The 20,941-nt window shown below is 42.5% G+C and overlaps 1 protein-coding gene across 1 annotated transcript in view; it reads left to right on the top strand.

Moving 5' to 3' along the window:
• The first annotated feature begins 5,282 nt into the window (after positions 1–5,282).
• The window catches only part of LOC138947311 (uncharacterized), a 58,224-nt gene continuing 42,565 nt past the window's right edge, over positions 5,283–20,941 (top strand). The window contains exon 1 of the mRNA XM_070318759.1: positions 5,283–5,705. The gene's annotated coding sequence lies outside the window, so the exon portion shown is untranslated. The remainder of the gene's footprint in view (positions 5,706–20,941) is intronic.

Below are 20,941 nucleotides of genomic sequence, written 5' to 3'. Positions count from 1 at the left end.
GCAAATTGATATCCAGGCGTTAGCAAAGAAATAAATTCAGCACAAAACAACAACCATGACAACAGCCTGCACAGAAAGCAGCCACGATTATTTGTTTTTCAGTGCTGGCATTCATCAATAACAGACGCTAAACAAAAAAACACATGCACACAAAACAACAACACCGAGAGTAATATAATTCACACTACAAGTTTTGTGTAAAAGTAACTGTGTTATTGATAATTTCTGCAGGGCCCGTATGCTTATGGGGGAAGTTCGCGACAACTCCCGAAGTTTTGAGTGACATCGGAAGTACTTGCCTCACTTTCGTATGCATGGGCCGGAAAAAGGGTTTACCTCGAAGCAAAGCGAGGAAGTAACTCAGGGTATTTTGCGACTACTTCTAAAGTTTTGAGTGACATCGGAAGTACATCCTCACTTTCGCATGCATGGGACGAAAAAAGAGTTTACTTTGGAAGCTAACGAGGAAGTAAATGAGGGTAAATGTACTACAGCCAGACCCAGTAGTAAACACGCTACTTCCACAGTTTCTCAGTGCAAAAAGGCAGGGCTTTTCTTCAGTTTTTCATGTCAAACCGAGCTGACGCTCCCAAAGAGAGAAAATAGAGGGAAAAGTCGTATCTTCTGCATGCATTTCGTGCAAATTTCCCTGAATACAAACCTGAGTTGCCAGCTTTGACTTTTGTTTGTTCTGGGTCATTGGCCACCACTCTTTCATTCCCGCTCATACGAGGGGGTTACTGTGTTTCTATGAAAATGGGCGTCGTTGTGTGCATGTGTGAGTGTGTGTGTGTGTGTGTGTTTGTGTGCGTGCGTGCGTGTGTTTGTGTGCGTGTGTGTGTGTGTGTGTGTGTGTGTGTGTGTGTGTGTGTGTGTGTGTGTGTGTGTGTGTGTGTGTGTGTGTTCGAGTGTTGAAGTGTAAGTTTCTGCTATTTTTTTTTGTCATTGCTTTATCTCTGTGTGTGTGTGTGTGTGTGTGTGTGTGTGTGTGTGTGTGTGTGTGTGTGTGTGTGTGTGTGTGTGTGTGTGTGTATGTATTTGTGCGAGTGCCTGTCTGCCTGTGTGTGCGTGCGTGCGGGTATAATTGTGCGTCTGTTCCTTCATACGTTTGTTTGCGTGTTCGCGCGTGCCGTGTGTGTGTGTGTGTGTGTGTGTGTGTGTGTGTGTGTGTGTGTGTGTGTGTGTGTGTGTTTGTGTTTGTGTGTGTGTGTTTGTGTGTGTGTTTGTGTGCGTGTGTGTGTGTGTGTGTGTTTTCGATGTTATGTGTGTGTTCGACGGTGTGTGTGTGTTCGACGGTGTGTGTGTGTTCGACGGTGTGTGTGTGTGTGTGTGTGTGTGTGTGTGTGTGTGTGTGTGTGTTCGACGTTATGTGTGTGTTCGACGGTGTGTGTGTGTGTGTGTGTGTGTGTGTGTATGTGTGTGTGTGTGTGTGTGTGTGTGTGTGTTTGTGTGTTTGTGTGTGTGTGTGTGTACCCACTCCCCACACTATGATGAGCTGACTATATTTGCGCCTTGATATTTTATTCATGTTCTTACGTTTTATGCTGTTTATTGTGATTCACCACACCCGACTTTATCGTAATTGAGATAATAAAGTGTTCTATGTCTATGTATTATGTCTAATACACATGCACACACGCACGTAGGCTACAAAAATCCAATCTTGACTTTGAACTTTATATAAACATACATCCTCTTCACAATTAACGAGGACAAACGTAATTTACAAACACCTAAGTACAACAATTTTTCTGTTTTAAAAATTCGGACACACATTTTCTCAAATAATATGAAGTTCACTGAACTTATCTTCTTTTCAATACACCTTATATCTTGATAACCAAAAAATGGAGTTCTGCCTTTTTAAATTTACCAGTAACACAAACATTCGCTCTGACCAAACTATTTTTGTCCAGCAGTTTTACCGATACACAATCATAAAAAAACACTACAAAAAGAGTTTTAAGTTAACCGACTTCGCTACCACATAAACAACCTTTTTTTATTGTCCCCAACATTCTGGTCAACGAAATCATTATTATAGACAGTCATTCTATTTAAGGACAATCATCACAGCTTTCCTTCAACCAGTTAAAAACAACAATTATAGTAAAAGCTACAGCGCGATCAACGTTTGCCCATTTACGAACTCGCGATGAGATTTGTCTCTTCTGGTCACCAAGCCTACCGTTTACAAACGCATGCGCACTAATTGGGATTCCCCCAATTTTCTCGACCTTGACCTCAGAACTCTCGAAGCCACTACTTCGGCGTTCAATTTAGCTCGTGCATACCGAGTAGCTGGCAACTTTGCTTTCGAAGTTCCCACTTCCAATGTCAAGGGCCTCTCGCTTGACATAATTATACGACGATATCGCATCTCAAGGGTCCTTACCCATCCAAAAGAAACCTCCAGCGCATACTACAATTGCAGGACATTCCGTTTTTAAAGGCAGCTCATTGAGAAATGATCTCAGACACAATATCGAAGACGTGAAATGCGTCAATCGAGCAACTGTCGTAACTTGGCTTCAATGAGACGGTCTCCTACCATGCACCATAGACACGGACTGTGACATTCTTGTTTAATTTAGGTGAAATGCTTAAAACAGAGTGACTCAAAAGCGACAGTTCGATCAGTTACTGACCGAAAAAAACGTGCTCGAGTCATTCGGCGAAGGTGGCGAGCTTTCAAACCAGCACGACTGAATAACTCAGAATGCCTTTTTTCATCATGCCTCTATTCTACACGAGTAACATAGTGCAGTGGTAACGGTTCCGGACTCTCGTTCATTCGCTCCGGGTTCAAGTTCCGCCGGGAGCTATATATTTTTTTTATTAATCTTTTCCTTTTTAAGCCTCCGCAATTGCATTCCGGCTGCAAAAACCGGGTTTTGCCTCTGTGTTAATTTTATTCATTTGCAAAAGAAACCTTCCTATGCTTTGAAAAAATCATATCATGTCTTGACTTTCAACTGTACGCGCGTGTGTATATGTGTGTCACAACGGTGAGTATATGTGTGTGTGTGTGTGTGTGTGTGTGTGTGTGTATGTGTGTGTGTGTGTGTCAGTGTGTGTGTATGTGTGTGTGTGGGTGTGTGGGTGTGACGTGTCACTTGTGTCATCATAGTTTCAGTGTGTGTATGAGTGTAGATTGAGAGAGAATGAGAGAAAGTGAGAGAGAGTGAGTGTGTGGTTATTTGTTTGTGACTGTGTGCGTGCGTGTATGGGTGCGTGTGTGTGTGTATATGTGTGCGCGCGCGCGTGTGTGTGTGTGTGCAGTGTGTGGCACGGTGTGTGTGTGTGTTTATGTGTGCCGCCGTCAATGTCACTTGTGTCATAGTGTCAGTATGTGCATGAGTGTACGTTTGTCTGTGTGTGCGTGTGTCGTAAGAGAGAGAGAGAGAGAGAGAGAGAGAGAGAGAGAGAGAGAGAGAGAGAGAGAGAGAAAGAAAGAGAGAGAGCGCGACACTTCTTTGGCAATTTTGGACCAGACAGCGTCTTTATGTTTAACAGTTAGACTGTTCTGAAATTTGGACAGAATAACCGTTCTTTCGTAAAACACTTCTGTCAAGAGTACAGCAATTTCACCATCTGAAAAAGGTGCAGAACGCCCCTCCGTGTCTACTTTCTTTTTGAGCGGCACACGTGCCATGCCATTTTCGTTGACTGCCATGTTGATAGAAACGTGCGCATGCGTATTAGTAGGGATTCCCCCAATTTCCCCGACCTTGACCTTAATACTCTCGCTGTCACTACTTTGGCGTTCAAGTCAGTTCATGCATTGTGAACAGTTAGAAAGTTGACTTCGGGAGTTCCCACTTCGAAAAGAGGCCTCTACTTCCAGTGTTTCTTACTTCTAGTTCATGCATACGGGCCCAGAAGGTTAAAGGCATATGTACTCGATGACTATACACGCTAATTGCTTTACCAACAGCTGGAGACATGCTAAATTAAGTTCCCTGCAAAATATTGTGGTCTAGGACCCCTTCAATGTTGAGATATGTTAATTTTCATTTTGATCTGGATCGTCCTATTTATAGATTTGGCAACACATGTAACGTTGATGCAAGGGAGCTAACACCGCGGCTTTGTTGACATCCTCACTTTTTCAGAGGCTAGAACAAGCTGTAATGCATGTATTATGGTCCGCGCATGGTGACATATCGTCATTATATGGTCTTATGGTGCGTTTTACATCGATTATGGGCAAACTACACTTTGTAAACACGGGAGCGCGTACATATGCCTTTAACAGGAACAGGACTGACGCGACACATTTGACTGACACCAATACACGTCACGTCGTTCCTAGTGTCAGTAAATGTACTGTTTTAACCAATTTGATTATAATAAGGTTTTGCATAGGTATATGTTATATCAATATTTTTGCAGATGCAGTCTTCTACATCAGCACATGATACCGTCGCGGTGCAGCGGCGGACGATGAAATATAAAAAATAATAAATAAACTAAGATGCAGACATGAGTTAACAATTGCTGTTTCTTGCGCCTGTGAAGGCTTTGCGTGTAAGTGTTTATTTTGCTGGGGTCACGAACCATAGACCCTTTTCCCCCTAGTCAGTCTAATTAACAATAAGAACATCGTGCCTATTTTTATTTTGTAGTGATGCAAGTCAGTCTACTTCTAAGTTGGCCATGCACCGCCCGGGCGAGAGAGCGCGCGTACGCGTGTCAGCCGCCACTGCGATTTTGTTGAATATGCGGTGCGTGTGTGTGTGTGTGTGTGTGTGTGTGTGAGAGTGCCAGTGAGACTGAGAGTGTGTGTGGGCAGTATTTCAAGTTTTCGAGGGTTCTTCCGTTCGTGACATGACCCTAGACCAGTTTGTGAGGGAACTACGGGGCTAAACTGACTGAACATGCAACACTGACGAGAATAAGAGAGAGAGAGAGAGAGAGAGAGAGAGAGAGAGAGAGAGAGAGAGAGAGAGAGAGAGAGAGAGAGAGAGAGAGACAGACAGACAGACAGGTACACTGAAACTGTCCTCTGACCGCGGCCCTGATGAGGTCAAAGGTCAAGAACTGATACAACTGAACATGAGTAGAGGTTTTTAACAACCGCAATCTGCCTCGTGACGTGATAGCCGGCTGGAAACTAACTTGTGTATGTGTGTGTGTGTACATGTGTTTTGTTTTGCACGCTCAGTCTGACGCATGACGTGCATGCATTATAATCACGTGATCCTGTCCTCAATAAAGAATTATGCTTGCGCCTCCGGCGGGGGTGTTCGTGGCAAACAAGGAATGCGTGTTGCGTCTGGTTCGTCTATGGTTGCTAAAACGACCTTGCCCTTCTAGCCAGCCAGCGACTTGGCACTGGTCCAATTGGTCGACTTTTTTTACCCTCCAGTGCTGAACAATCGCTCTTTGTAAGCGGCTTCGCATGTTTTTTTGAGGACACAAAGGTTTTTATTCGCCAGCGGTATTTTTTCCCTCGCCGCCTGCCAAAGCGGATGTTGATAATAAGAACCTACCTCCCCCCATTTGACGAAAGTGGACTAGTCTACAGCTATTCAGGAAGCCATCACTACTTTTGCAGCTCGTGAATGGCGACGAGGTAACGTCGAGTACCTGCGCCTCTGTGCTTTTTTCACCGGTCATTGACGGACTTATTTGCTGCCAGTGGATTCAACGAATACTGCAAGCTTCATGGCTGTTGACTACAGGGCTCTTCAGACAGAAAGGTGAGATTATAACTTCAGTCTTACGCTGCGATGTCTGCTAAAAATTGCCTGACGTGGAGTGTGTGTCTTCGTGTTTTTTCCCCAGCTCGAGCTTATATTCATACAGCGAAACACGTGCCTGGTTCGTCTCGTGATGATGGCGACAGGGAAAATTGTACGAATGTCATGGCTGCCGACTTGAAGGCTTTTGTGACAGCGGAGGTTAGCCGGATGTATGCGACCTAATCGCCATGTTGTTGGGCCGATGTTGTTTTCACTTTCAGCTTTGATTCCACCGGGAGACTCACAGTTGTCCACAGAAAGAGTTGATCGATGAGCACGTGTTTTGTTTATGATTTTAACAGTTGATCGATGAGCACGTGTTTTGTTTATGTTTTTGATATGATATGATATGATATGATATGATATGTTGACAGACTGGTACTTAGGTTGTTGAGCCTTTGTCTGATCTTTTGATCAGTTGCTATCCTAGCCTAACTTTGACAAGAGTGACATGACGTTACATAATTAACAGGTGGGGGTGGGAGGTTAATATGATAGGTAATAATGGTTTTAAATTTTTTTCTTTTCACTTTCACTGTTCAGGTTCATTGTGTGTAGTAGCACTAGGAGTAGCTAACAACATTTGTTTTTCTTGGGGAGTAACACATTTGTCATTGTGACTATTCATTCATCGAAGTGGATTCACAGCGCGCGGCGCGTTGTGCAGCGTTGCGATTTACAACGCGCGGCGCTACGAGGAGCGCTGCGATTCACGACGCGCGATGTATTCTGCCAATACATTTCCTTCACAATCGCAAAGTTTACAACAGCTACATCTATCTGATCTATTTGAGAAATAAAACTGTCAATAACACGAAAAACAGAGCTCCATTCTCTCTCTCACTCTTTCAACTGAATTCACTATATCGCTGCGCCGATGTAAAAACGTGCCTACCTCTGCTGAACAACTTCCTCATTGCAGTCAATGCGCCTGCGCCAATCTTGGACTTACAAAATGCGACCCTTTGACCGATCGAACCATGGGTTCGGGTTAGGGTTAGGGTTAGGGTTAGGTTGTTCACGACCTGATTAATCTCCCCATGTTAGCGCATGCGCATTGACCGCAATGAGAAGGATTGTTCAGGCAGAGTTTTCAGAGTTCGTGACACCGGCCTTGAATACTTGGCAGTCATATCACTACATGTCATTGCAATGGCTTCTACTATATTCCCCCCGCGGGTTAGGGGGAAGAATTTACCCGATGCTCCCCAGCATGTCGTAGGAGGCGACTAACGGATTCTGTTTCTCCTTTTACCCTTGTTAGGTGTTTCTTGTATAGAATATAGTCAATGTTTGTAAAGATTTTGGTCAAGCAGTATGTAAGAGATGTTAAGTCCTTTGTATTGGAAACTTGCATTCTCCCAGTAAGGTCATATATTGTGCTACGTTGCGGGCCCCTGGAGCAATTTTTTGATTGGTGCTTTTGTGAACGGGAAACAATTAACAAGTGGCTCTATCCCATCTCCCCCCTTCCCTCCGTCGCGATATAACCTTGAATGGTTGAAAACGACGTTAAACACCAAATAAAGAAAGAAAGAAAGCTTCTACTATATGGAAAGGAGCTGAGTTTTTAAACTGGGATGACGTTTTTAAACAATTATCCGAGTACAGTGCCGCGGAACTGTTAATCGGTGTCACACCAGTTAACACTTCAGCAGCCATTTTGGAATTCGCGCATGCGCAGATCGTTTTTTCCGTGGGTTTTTTTCTGGTTGATTTGAACTTGAACGCGTATATTCAGTCTTCAGAACGTGCAATTTTGTAGTCTCGTAGCCCTGAAGTTGCTTTTGAGTGTCCAAAGAAAGAGTGTAAAATGTTGCTGATAATCATGCATACATGTACAAAAATAAAGCGCGTCAACAATCTGCGCTGGTGAGAGCAATAGCCGCGCTCTGGGAATCGCTGCGCTGCACAACGCGCCGCGCTCTGTGAATCGCCGCGCTGCACAGCGCGCCGCGCTCTGTGAATCGCTTGCCTTCATTCATGAGCAAGCAGTTGTGTGATCATGTCAGTTTCCTGCGAGAGAAATTCAAGTTTTACACCCTCACGGCAAAGCCATTAGGGGCATGTTCCCAGGTTTTAACCCGACTTTAGATGAGATTGAAATACACAAGTGAATGCGTGTTTAGGTGGTATCAGCCATCTGCACTTATGGCAGAATGACCGAGGTCTTTTACGTGCCACTGTGGTGACACGGGGGTGGGAGATGGATACCGTCTCTGGGTCTGCACATAAAGTTGACCTGTGTCCGTCCCGGCCCGGATTCGAACCAGCGACCTTTCGATCACAAGTCCAGTGCTCTACCACCTGAGCTACCCGGGCCCCTTCAGTTTTCTGCGGACAGAAGCATCAATGTGTGTAGTAACATAGCCTCATAGGACATTATGATTTCAGCTGGAAAGTATTATAAGATGTTTGGTGGCTTGGTTGACAGATAAGCTTTTTTGTTGGTCCAAGGGGGTATATTGACTTCGGTTTCATCTTTATTGACCAAGGCCAAAGGCTGAGGTTGATAAATTTTATGAAAACCGAGGGGGGAAAAAAAAATGCTGGTCTGACCACAGGCGGAAGGTATCGTTCACTGGACTACTACTATCACAGAAAGACTACAAGGTATGTCACTCACCTTCAAGTCTTCTGTGTTCTTGGAGTCGCTTCCTGGGGAAAAAATATTGTTCAAGACGGTTTGCCTCTTCCTACAGTCTGTGTAAGGTCAAATAAATACAGTTGAATGATTGTTTGAACTATTATGTGCCTTTAGTTTTCAGCTTCCGTCCGCTGCAGGTTGTTTTTAACCATCATTTGGACGAATCTTCGTTTGCGAGCCGCTAATCCACTTGGGGACAAATCATGTATGCCGCACCGAATATGCATACCAGCGCTCATTGGTTAATAACAGCTAGGATATTCGATGATTATTTTCCTGTGGGTAGCTTCCCTTTGCTGCACAATATTTACATATGTTTTAGACCAATGAGCGCTGGTATGCATATTCGGTGCGGCACAAAATGGTGCACTGGCCTTTGGCTATAGTACTTCTCATAATGTACTAGCCAGAGAGAACATTGTACTTCCAAACCAACCATTTCAAGCATTTGTTTCAGCAACTTTACTTGCATTTGGTGAGTAGATTAACATTTCTACTCACCATTTACAGGTTTCTACTCACCATGGCGTGTAAAATACTCGCCACTTTCAGGCCTGCATCTCGATTTGTTACATGGGGAACAGTGTTATTTATTCCCCAGCTGGTTATGAATGAAAACTCATGAAAATGATGACAACATTATTTTGTTTGTGGGATAAATAGGACAACGTTCTAATTACATTTTTGTTTTGTCTATAGTAGCAGCTGTTCTAATATTTTGATATAATTATCATTTAGTAGTACATTTTAATAACCAGGTATGCAGTGTTTCCCTTCTGATATATGTCCTTGACATTAGCCCAGGAAAACCGTGTGTTAGTGGACAGCAACAAAAACACCTCAGCATGACATGGATCCAGAAAGAAATGTACACCACTTCCTGTGGTGGTTAATACTCCTGTAAAGTGGATAATACTAGTACCTTGTCATTGACAGCGCTAGTATTTTTTTTAAACTGGTACGCATACTTTATGATGCAAACAGTCCAGAAAAAAATGGTAGGCTGGTCATTGGAACCAGTAGGAGTCCATCTCAGAGTACTGGTTTTGTTGTTTTACTAGCGAAAAAAGACGGTAGTTGTAAAATTCAACCGGTAGGTCATACCGGCGGGAGCGGTTCTATGTGTCACAGGGCCGTTGTGTCATAGGGCCGTTGTGTCACAGGCACACTGTATGGTCTGTGTGTCACAGGGCCGTTGTGTCACAGGGTCTCTGTGTCATAGGGCCGTTGTGTCACAGGGTCTCTGTGTCATAGGGCCGTTGTGTCCCAGCGCTCAAAGCCTCTTTAAAGCTGTGGTCTATTTATGACTTTACGGGGCTACGAGGTTGAAAAATAGGGATACAATCATGTACAGAATTCTGTACAGCAAACGCTACCCGAAACCCCACCTATACCGCGTGTATGACCTTGAGAGCTTCAGTCAACGCTTGAATTTTGCAGGGATAACATCCGGTTTGCTCTCTCAAGACTGATCATATTTTATCTTCAAGAGAGATCAAGGGGAAAAAATAAACGCCCCGGCGAAGATTCGAACTCTCGACCTCAAGACTTCGTGTCTCATGTCCTAACCACTAGCCAGGCTACTGCGCCAATTGAGAAAAAGAAGGAAAAACATTGATATGATTTCATGTTATGTTATTCTTGAAGCAGCATGATTTATATCTCTATCCGCCCATTGTTCAGAAGTGAATACATGTATAACTATTTCTTAGATGTCTGTTTTCAACTTCAAAGAGCTTTGGAGAGATTCAATTACTGTTCTTGTCATTTTTCTTGCATGTTGTAAATAGAGATATCGCAGCTATTTGCATGGCGCGAATGTCGTGTAGCATGACGGTGTAAACATGTACTGCGATTCCGTGAAACATGTTTGCAAATAAAGGCAAATTTTAATGGCAATTTTTACGTTTTTGCAACGCGTAAATGGTCATTCAAGCGTAGAATGATATACAATTATCATTTTTTAAATCTTTGACAACGCTGGTGGAGTGGCCTAGCGGTTAAGACATCGGCCCCGACATTTTGAGGCCCCGAGGCCTTGGGTTCGAATCCCTGCCAAGTCGTTTATTTTTTCTGCTCGATCCTTCTTGACAAATATGCTCAGCTCTGAGCGAGCAAACCGGATGTTACCACTGCAAAATTCAAGCGTTGACTGAAGCTCCCAGCTCAAGGTCATACACGCCGTAGGGTTTCGAGTAGCGTTTGCTGTACATGATTTTATACCTATTTTTCAACCTGGTAGCCCCGGGAAGTCATAAATAGACCACAGCTTTAATAGGACTTTTGTTACAATACTCAGGTTAATACTTATAACCCGGAATTTCTATTTTTTGTCTTTATATCTAGCTCAGTTTATAGACTTTATTGGTGGATCTCTGCATATGTGATTCTGACGAATCTTTATTGTTTTTTGGTTGAAACCAATCCCCCCCCCCCAAAAAAAAAAAAAAAAAAAAAAATTATATAAACAAAAAAATTGTTGTTGGGTTTGTGTGTGTGTGTGTGTAAACGCTTATGTTCTAGAAATCTAATTATCATGACAAGATGAATCATGATTTGCATCCACTTCGCTCAGTGATGTATTCCCTGCTTGTCGTAATCTTATACTATGCCAGCAATAAGCTCTATTTGGTGGTTCCTTTGGTTCCTGTATATTTCTGCAGGACTTGTGCCTTATGTTGACAGAAGAACTTAGGCCTACTATTTTGCGTCTCATTTTTATCCCCGAACCAAAGGAACCACCAAATAGAGCTTATTGCTGGCATAGTATAAGATTACGACAAGCAGGGAATACATCACTGAGCGAAGTGGATGCAAATCATGATTCATCTTGTCATGATATTTAGATTTTTAGAACATAAGCGTTTACACACACACACACACACACACACAAAACCAACAACAATGTTTTTATTTTATCATTTTTTTTTTTGGGGGGGGGGGGGGTGGGGGGTGGGATTGGTTTCAACCAAAAAACAATAAACTTGAGCCTGTCTGAACAGTGCTTGTAACACAACTGCCCTGTGACACAACGACCCTATGACACAACGGCCCTATGACACAGAGACCCTGTGACACAACGGCCCTGTGACACAACGGCCCAGTGTGACACAGAGACCCTGTCACCTGTGACACAACGGCCCTGTGACACAGTGACAGAGACCCTCCGGCAGCCAATTTTGTTCCGGTACGGTATTTTCTAATTTCAAGTGGTAAAATACCGGTAATTAATACTGCCTTGTGTGATTGTTTACTATGGTACAGTGAAGTACCTCATGTGGTTGTTACTCTAGATTCTATTTGTATAATGAATTACATTCTCCTATGATTGTTAACTCGTGTACAGTATAATACTGACTCCTTTTGTTGTGTACTCCTGTTTGGTAAACTACCTACTGTGGTTGTGTACTAGTGTACAGTAAAATACCTTCTGTGGAAGTTACTCACATACACTACAGTAAAATGCTACCTCCTTTTGTTTACTCGTGTACTCATGTCTGTTTTTGTTGTGCATTGGAACCTGCGAGTCTGTAGACAAGAGTGTTAGGTAATAGACCCTATCGGTATTCCAAACTCTCGTAATCTCTCGAAAACTTCAGAGCATAGCAAAGCATGAAGTACGGCAATCTCGTGCAAGCTGCACAAACCAAGGTTCGAAGTTCTCGCGATGTTTAAACTCAAAGCATAACAAAGAGCGTGTCTTGCGAGAGCTGCACAGATACCAAAAGGGTCTATTATCATGAACAGGGATTGGCTTGGGCGTCGGTCATCGGTCTTTTGCCATGTTAAATTCGGAAAAGACCGACACACATGGGTCTCAATCCGTCAACTGACCGATAGACATGCAGCAGAGTCAGTCAGCTCGTCTTATTTTTGTCTGCTGTCTTGTTCTTTCTTTTTTTCCCCTTCCTTACTTGTCTTAATTGAAATAAATATGGTTATTGTGTCCTCAGATCTTTTATTCCTCTCCATGTAAGACCACTGCCGTAATGCACAATTGCAGCAGCTCCGTGGTGGAAGGAAAGTTTTTGTGTGTGACTGATTGATTCGTGTCTGAGTCAGTCAATGGACCTCTAGTGGACAAAACCCAAGCCAATCCCTGCATGAATGTGACAACCCAGTACAGACCTGGAAACCTGTACGATTTCACCGTATTTTGTGCACATGATTGTCTGGAATACGATCAGTACGATCAGTGGGAATAAAAATCCGATGAGAAAAATCCCTACACTTCTTCTCTTCACAAGCACATCCCGAAGCCTATCCAGTATTTTGACACATGATTACAGTTTTTGTCAGTAAACATGGAAAGAAGTATTAGTTTTAAACGTATTGGTAAACTTAATTAACGGTGCGACGGAGGCGTGTGAAACATGTTTGAATCATGGATGTTCAAATGCTGTGAGACTGAGAGTACGCTCATTTTTCTGAAAATACACCAATTTTTCCTGAGAATACTCTCAAGTGCAAAGCAGGGGTTCCTAGGTCTGCTAGTAATTATCATGAATGTGACACCCCAGTCCTACAACAGTGTGGAAATAGAACAAACAAAACACTCACCAAAACCAAAAAATAAAACACATGTTCGTACATCGATGGGTCAGGAAGTAGATATTTTTGTTTTGGCATTTAACATCAATGTAGCTGTCGGTCACTGTACAACGTGTCTTGTACCACTGTACTAGTCTTCCCTTAACGGCTTATTTATACATGTATATAAGTATGAGTAGGGGTATATTGTTGAACTTGAATGTGTGTTACGTTGGAGGCCCTGGTTTAAGACCTCAAACCTTTTTTTTTAGAAATTCAGGAATGAAGGGAATCTTAAATTTAAAATGGAGGTACATTTACAAACATTATTTACAAAAACGGCAAGATCTGAAAATAAGACTGGGGGTGGGGTTAAATCGGTACTGGTCCTAAGCCGGGATTTCCACTGTACTGTTACAGCACAGGTTGAACTGTGGGGCTCATTGACCAAGGCACTCAGCGAAAAGGTCAACCTCAGGCTAATTCCTGGGACAGGAAAAATGGTATGCAAAAAGGCGTTGCCTTGATGGGCCAGGTTTTTTTCATGGGGGTAAAAACTTAAAAGTAGGGTCACGACCTCGTATGGGCCTGATTGATTACATTCTGATAGACAGCAGGTTTTGAATGTTATTCTCTCACAACAGAAAAAAAATGTCATGCTATGCAGATAGCATGGCTTGTTAAAACATGATAGTGCTGCTTGCTAGTGGCAGTTTTTGGGTGTAAACTGTAATAATAGCTTTATTGAAGGCATGTAAAGTTCTACATTGCAAGAATGCCAATTCCCTGAGTAGATGTGCTGTACCTGTCTTTCTGGGCTAGTCAAAGATTAGCCTAGATATAGAACCCCCAGAGAAAGGATCACAGTTTGAATAACATACAACTAAGCACAATAACAACACACAGACACACACACACACACACACACAGTGACACACAGACACACACAGTGACACACACACACACACACACACAAACACACACACACACACACACACACACACAGCGACACACACACACACACACACTAACGGTTTGTGTGTGTGTGTGTTTGTGTCGCTCTGTGTGTGTGTGTGTTAGTGTGTGTGTCTGTGTGTTGTTATTGTGCTTAGTTGTATGTTATTCAAACTGTGATCCTTTGAAACCAACACGGTCTGGTAAGAGGGGGTCTTAGACATTACATCATCGTAAAATGAAACCCAGTGTAAACAATAACATTATAATCCCCTTTTTTTGGGTTAATATGGTCTACCAGAGAGCAAATAAAAAACGCTCGCGCTGGACCCGAGTACTCTTCAGACTGGCTCGCTCCCCCAGTATGAAAGTTTTTGTCTTGTGCACGTTTAAGACCAAGTGATTGCTCTGTGTGAATTACAGGCATTCCCTTTGCTATATAAATACATTGCATGCGAGCCGAGGATGTGCGTGGTGACTGGCCTTTCTCTTTTATTTGATCACAGTGAAAAATATACTGCCGACCCTCTTCATAACTTAACAATATAAATGTTTGGAATGCCTGTGGTGTGAATGTTGGTTTCTGACCAGAAATGCAGATCTATCTCTGGCCGATTCATAGATTCAACCTACAAACTGCGACCTCATCTGTGATCAGATGGCCAAGCAATGCGTGAAATCTTTTATTCTAAAGCCTTATGGCTCGTTTCGACATGCATTAAACGGATGAAATTAACCACATGCAGTTTATTCTTCAGAAAAATCCACACAAAAAATGGGTTGGGTTCGGTGATTTGTACATAAACGTCTTCCTCACGATAGATTCGCTGATTTGTCTTATGAAGCCGTCATCAACACGAACACAATGATTGCAGAAGCAAACTCTGTACCCACACGACCGAGACACAAGACTGATTATTTCACAGCTGCAATGTGAATAGAGAACAAAGACGTTTTGGGTAAGCTTACTCACGTCAGGTCTTCACTGACAAGCTAGGAACAGACGGAAAATTCCGAACAAAAGTAAATGACGTCAAAGACGTCTCTTTCGCTTTGCGTGTAACTTTGTCATGACGTCTTTTTGTGACGACAGTATCCGCTGGCTGGCTGGCTGTTGCTCCGTGTGAATTCCTCCCACCGCCAAGTCGTTTTTGTGGTTTATTTCGCATTTAGGTCCCAGGGAACATTATGAAGTTTTAATACGATCAATCGGACCTATTATCAAGTTAGTGTATCAACTTTTGAACGAACTGCGCCCAGTAGTTTCCCAGCAATAAGCTGTTAAGTCGAGACAGACACATACACACACACACAGACACACAATTAAAGTCTGTTGAGCCCAAGTACTAGCGTACTCGGGGATAACTTTAACAGTTACAGTAATTATTCGCAAAAAGTGTGGAATTTATTGTAATAATTATGCAAGTAGTGTTCATTTTGCCACTTTTCATGTGTCCATCCTTCTGCCTTTCTTCAGCACCTGGGCAGAGGGGAACAAGACTCAGCACCTGGGCAGAGGGGAACAAGACTGTGGCTAAGATTAGAAGCCCTTTAAAACTTGATTGTGGTTGTAATAGCGTGTCCGCTAGAGTCAAATATTCACTGAGCATAGCAGGTTTTTTTGGTGCATCCGTAGAACTGCCCTATTTTCACCACGCCTATCACTGTCAGTGCTAAAGCATTTAGTGATTTACACCGGTACCTGTGCCAAGAAAGGGGTACACTTTCACAACAAGGATGCAGCACTCACGCTCCCAGCCTCGCGCAATGATGTTTACGTGCGTCTGTACTTTTAAACCTGCTGCTTTTGTAGGTGAGTCAGTAATATGAGACGATCCCATAAAGCTAGCAGGCAGGCGGGCCTGCCAAGTCACTTGGCATGTGGGAAAGCCGGGGACAGAAAGGTCGCCTGAAGGAATGGGAGTATTTGGGTCGTTCAGGGGAGCACCTACGTCAGCAACATCATCATTTTGTAATCAAGAACTTTTCACCATAGCCACCTTACGTCATCATCATCTTCATTTTGTAATCAAGAACTTTTAACCAAGCCGCCTTATGCGAGCACAATCTTAATTTTCGCGAGCAACACATTGGGCTGTGCACGTTAAAGATCCCACGATTGACAAAAGGGTCTTTCCTGGCAAAATTGGATAGGCATAGATAAACAAGAGGCGAAGCCTTCAAGGCTCACGTAAGAAATCGACAAACAGTAACACAAACTCAATCACTCCGTCACACATACACACACACACACACACACACACACACACACACACACACACACACACACACACACACAGTAAGCATAGGTGAAACTGTGCAAGAAAGCGAGACCCTGGATCTGCCAATTAGTCTCGGCCCGCTCACAATAACAATGACCGAGACTTTCAGTAATTCCTTTGCGTGACGTCTAACCCTCTTACGTCATAATGTGACGTCTTCAAATAGTTTCTATCACACACGTCAAACACTTTTGACCGAGACGTAGTCTTCTTATGCGAGCTTTATCCATAGACTCGGAAATGTTAAAGTTTCTAGTCACACACACACGCACGCACGCACGCACGCACAGACAGACAAAGTTTATCATCGCATAGGCTACACTTACGTGAGCCAAAAATGGCCACCAAAATACCCGTGTGACTTGGAATAATAGGCCGTGAAAAGTAGGATATGCGCCGAAATGGCTGCGATCTGCTGGTCGATGTGACTGCGTGATGTATTGTGTAAAAAATTCCATCTCACACGGCATAAATAGATCCCTGCGCTTTGAGTCCGAGTCTTGAGATACGTGCGCGATATAAGACTTCATATACCAATAACAATATCTTCGTTTTATTATCAAGAAGTGTTAACCAAAGTGTTAACCATGGCCACCTTACGTCAACAACAACTTCATTTTGTAATGAAGGACTTTCAACCAGAGAAGTTGATTTCATTAATATTTATGCCGTTTCCAGTTGAGCAGAAACGGATGTCTATGGGTTATTCTACAAAGCTGTGTACCCCAGGAAACCATCTTACACGAGCAATATCTGCATTTTGGAACTGTTCTTTTCGTTAATTAAATAATGTTGTTTCCAATAAGCTTTGAACCATAAAGACTGTTTGCAAATGCAAAAGGAGGGAAAGAGTATTTTGGTTGTTCTACAAAGCTGTATTTTGTTACTTTTGAAACCAGTGGAAACCATGTCATGCGAGCAATATCTTAATTTTGTCACAAAGAACTTTCAACCATGAAAACCAGGAGTATTCATTCTACTATTTTCTAGTCACCCTTTAACAGTTACCCCACAAGCTATGGTGCGCCAAATTGATATTTCTATCGTTAACTGTTATATAGGGTTTTGAAACTATCGTTAACTGTTATACAGAGTTTTGAAACTATCGTTAACTGTTATGTAGAGTTTCGAAACTATCGTTATCTGTTAGATAGAGTTTCAGAAACTCTATATAACAGCTAACGATAGATTTATCAAAAGCGCGTCGGTATCGTTCCCAAATGGGAAAACCCTGAAACTGCCATTGCAAAACTGTCTTTTTGCTACGAAATGTACATTTTAACTAGAAACACAATTTAAAAAAACTGCAACATTAGTTATTGACCGTTCTTCTGTTGTCGTCTTCTCAAATCATTGTTGAGTTTGTTTAATATTAGCTTTATCATATCATTTGTACTTTTGGCCGTACCGTTTTCCACGTGTGCGGTTTGAAGACGCGGAATATTAGCGGAAAAGACCATGACAGACGCACAGCTACACAAAACAGTGGTTTTTTTCCAAAACAAACACAAAACAACGTGACATTCCCCACGACGCGTTTTGGAAAACACTGCATGCTTTCGCATCGTGTTTTGGGTACTGACACTGACCGTTGCACACTGCATGCATGCCAGCCGTATGTGTACAAACTGACTCGCACACAGCGCGGTAGCTAGAACGGGTCAAGCTGACACTGACAAATATTTCTGTGAAAACAGGAAGCGTGCTAGCTGTAACGAAGATTTGATTACTTGATTAAACGAAGCAGCGAAATGATGGACTTATCAGACGACAGTTACTTGAATATGATCTACTAAATGTTGTAGTATTTAGTGCAAATTCGCTCGAACGAAACGTTCAGCAGCCATTTTGCCGGCATCAAAACATCCGACCACGCCATCGCTATTTTTAGAAACTCTATATAACAGTTAACGATAGTAATATCACTTGCGCGCACCATGCCGCCGTTTTGCGAAACCCTCGTTATCTGTTATTCATAGTTTTAGCAATAGCGCGCACAAACGCGCTATTGATATAACTCTAAATAACAGTTAACGATAGTTTCGAAACTCTATTTAACAGTTAACGATAGTTTCGAAACTCTTTATAACAGATAACGATAGTTTCGAAACTCTATATAACAGTTAACGATAGTTTCGAAACCCTTTATAACTGTTAACGATAGTAATATCAATTTGGCGCACCATAACAAGCGTTGATAGGATTGAACATACAAATCTCACAGCATTATAGAATTTATACCACGCTTTGTAGATTGACCGAAATGGTTGTAATGTAATGAACGTAGACCCAAGAGTTTGTGCAATCATCCTTAATTCTTTCTCTGCACGCTAGGAACATAATTGGAAATGGGATTTTGTTACTGAAGTCATCTTCTGATGGGGTAAAAGGTTTCTTCTTCTTCAGAAAACAAAACAAAAGCATACAAGTAATATTGATCGCGGAACATGGTTTCCACGGGTACACAACTTTATAGAACGACCCATGTGTTTGCTGTCAGTACATAGCATAGCTCTCAGATTGGAAAAGCTCGGCGTAGTAGTGCTTAGGTTGGAGAAGTCAGCAACTGGGTTTTGTTGTTCGCCCTGGCCAAGGTAGGTCAAACTCTGAACAGGGTAAAGTTATGTTGGGATAGAGTTATGTTGGACTGGGTGGATGGGATTTCTAGGTCAAACCATAAACAGGTAAAGTTATATTGTTGGGGTAGAGTTATGCTGGACTGGGATTTGTAGGTTAAACCATGAAGGCGGTAAAGTTATGTTGGGGGTAGAGTTTATTTTTCTTGACTTCGTGGATGGGATTTGTAGGTTAAAACCTAAACAGGGTAACGTTATGTTGGGGAAGAGTTATGTTGGACTGGCTACATGGGATTTGTAGATTAAGCCCTAGATGCCTTACACGTCTTGTACTTTTACTGAGCCAGTGTAGGCAATGCCAATTAATGCCTCACATATGCATGGCTGGTTGAGATTCTGCCTGAACGGTTTAACACTTTTTTTCCGGAAAAGACCGGCTCCAGTTCTGTCAGTACTGATCGAACTGTGTTCTGTGAAAATGTGGCAGAGCGTAAAGTACTGTTGGTGGAGTACAAATGTACGTAGTGGTTAGCCTACAGTTGATCTTTCAGGTTACTAATCTACTCTCGATGTGTTGTACTACGTTGCAAGCCCCTGGAGCAAATTTTTGATGAGTGCTTTTGTGAACAAGAAACAATTGACAAGTGGCTCTATCCCATCTCCCCCCTTTCCCCGTCGCGATATAACCTTCGTGGTTGAAAACGACGTTAAACACCAAATAAAGAAAGAAAGAACTCTCGATGTGTACCCAACCAAAACATGCCTTACTCTCGATGTGTACCCAACCAAGACATGCCTTACATAAGGAAAAAAAAAAAAGTTGTATGTTTCTGGTAACATGGCTACAAAAAATAGGGTAGGTAGGTAGGGATTTTTGTTTTGTTTTTGTTTTGTTTTGGTCAGGGTAGAAAATAACTATACAGTGACGCAAAGAGATTGGACTTACTATACAAAGAGAAAGACAACACATTACAAAACAAATGAGACAAAAGGGATGCGGGGTTATCCCCCTTGTGTCGTCTGCCGTCTGTTACTTTCGTTTTGACGCTTTTTTTTTGCTTTTTTTTTTACAAATGCACTAAAAAAAAGTCTAGGGTATGCGGGAAAAAAACTAGGTAGGGTCGGGTGACCAGAAACATACAACTTTTTTTTGTTGGCCTAAGCCTTTGTGGTAACGAAGTGTATGTCAGGTCGCCCAGCCGACCACGAAGGGCCAGGGCCGTGCGCCACACACAAGACAGAAGTCGCAGCACAAACTTCGTGTCTCACCCAGTCACATTTTTCTGACACCGGACCAACCAGTCCTAGCACTAACCCCATAATGCCAGACGCCAGGCAGAGCAGCCACTAGATTGTCAATTTTAAAGTCTTAGGTATGACCCGGCCGGGGTTCGAACCCACGACCTCCCGATCACGGGGCGGACGCCTTACCACTAGGCCAACCGTGCCGGTTTTATTTATCCAATATAGTGGGGGAGATTTAATAACTCATGAATGAAGCAACAGCAAGCGCAAATTTAGTCACTGTATGTTTGAAGAAGTAACTCTGAACGATATTATATTAGTTTGCGTTAATTCCAGAAAAGGTAATAATATAACTGTGGTTTTTTTTCCCATGAAGGTCTTTAGTCAAGCTCTTGTTCACCATATTTGCTATTTAGCAAGTTTATTTTTTACATTCAGTCAAGTTTTGACTAGATGTTTTCACATAGACTAGAAATCGAGACGAGGTATGTGTGTGGGCATGTGCGTGCGCGTGCACAGTGATTCCTAGAAAACTACCCGACAGATGTTGATGAAATTTTGCTTGAGTTCCTGTAGATGATATCCCCAGACGATTTTTTCCTCTTTTTTTTTATTAATGTCTTTGCTGACGTCATATCCGACTTTTTTTCAAATGAAAGTGGAGGCCCCACTCAAAAATCAAACGAACAACTTGTTCTCTTTCAGTTATATCATGTACATCTCTACTTGAAGAATTGTATCAGGATGTTGCAAGTTGAGCTTATTCAGTTCTTGCTATTACCGTACAAGTATAAGGATTAGTATAGAGATAATGACATAATTAACAAAGAAGCGGATACATTAGCACTGTTTCAAGCAGTTAGCACTTTCAAGCAGTTCTCACGGTCAGGACTCCTCTTCATTCTAAGGGTTTAAGTGCAGTTTCCGGAGAGAGTGGATGTGGGTGGGTCATTTTTAGGG

This window comes from Littorina saxatilis, linkage group LG14 (assembly GCF_037325665.1).
Source record: "Littorina saxatilis isolate snail1 linkage group LG14, US_GU_Lsax_2.0, whole genome shotgun sequence".
Lineage (NCBI taxonomy): Eukaryota > Metazoa > Mollusca > Gastropoda > Littorinimorpha > Littorinidae > Littorina > Littorina saxatilis.
This window is presented reverse-complemented; position numbering and strand designations above follow the sequence as displayed.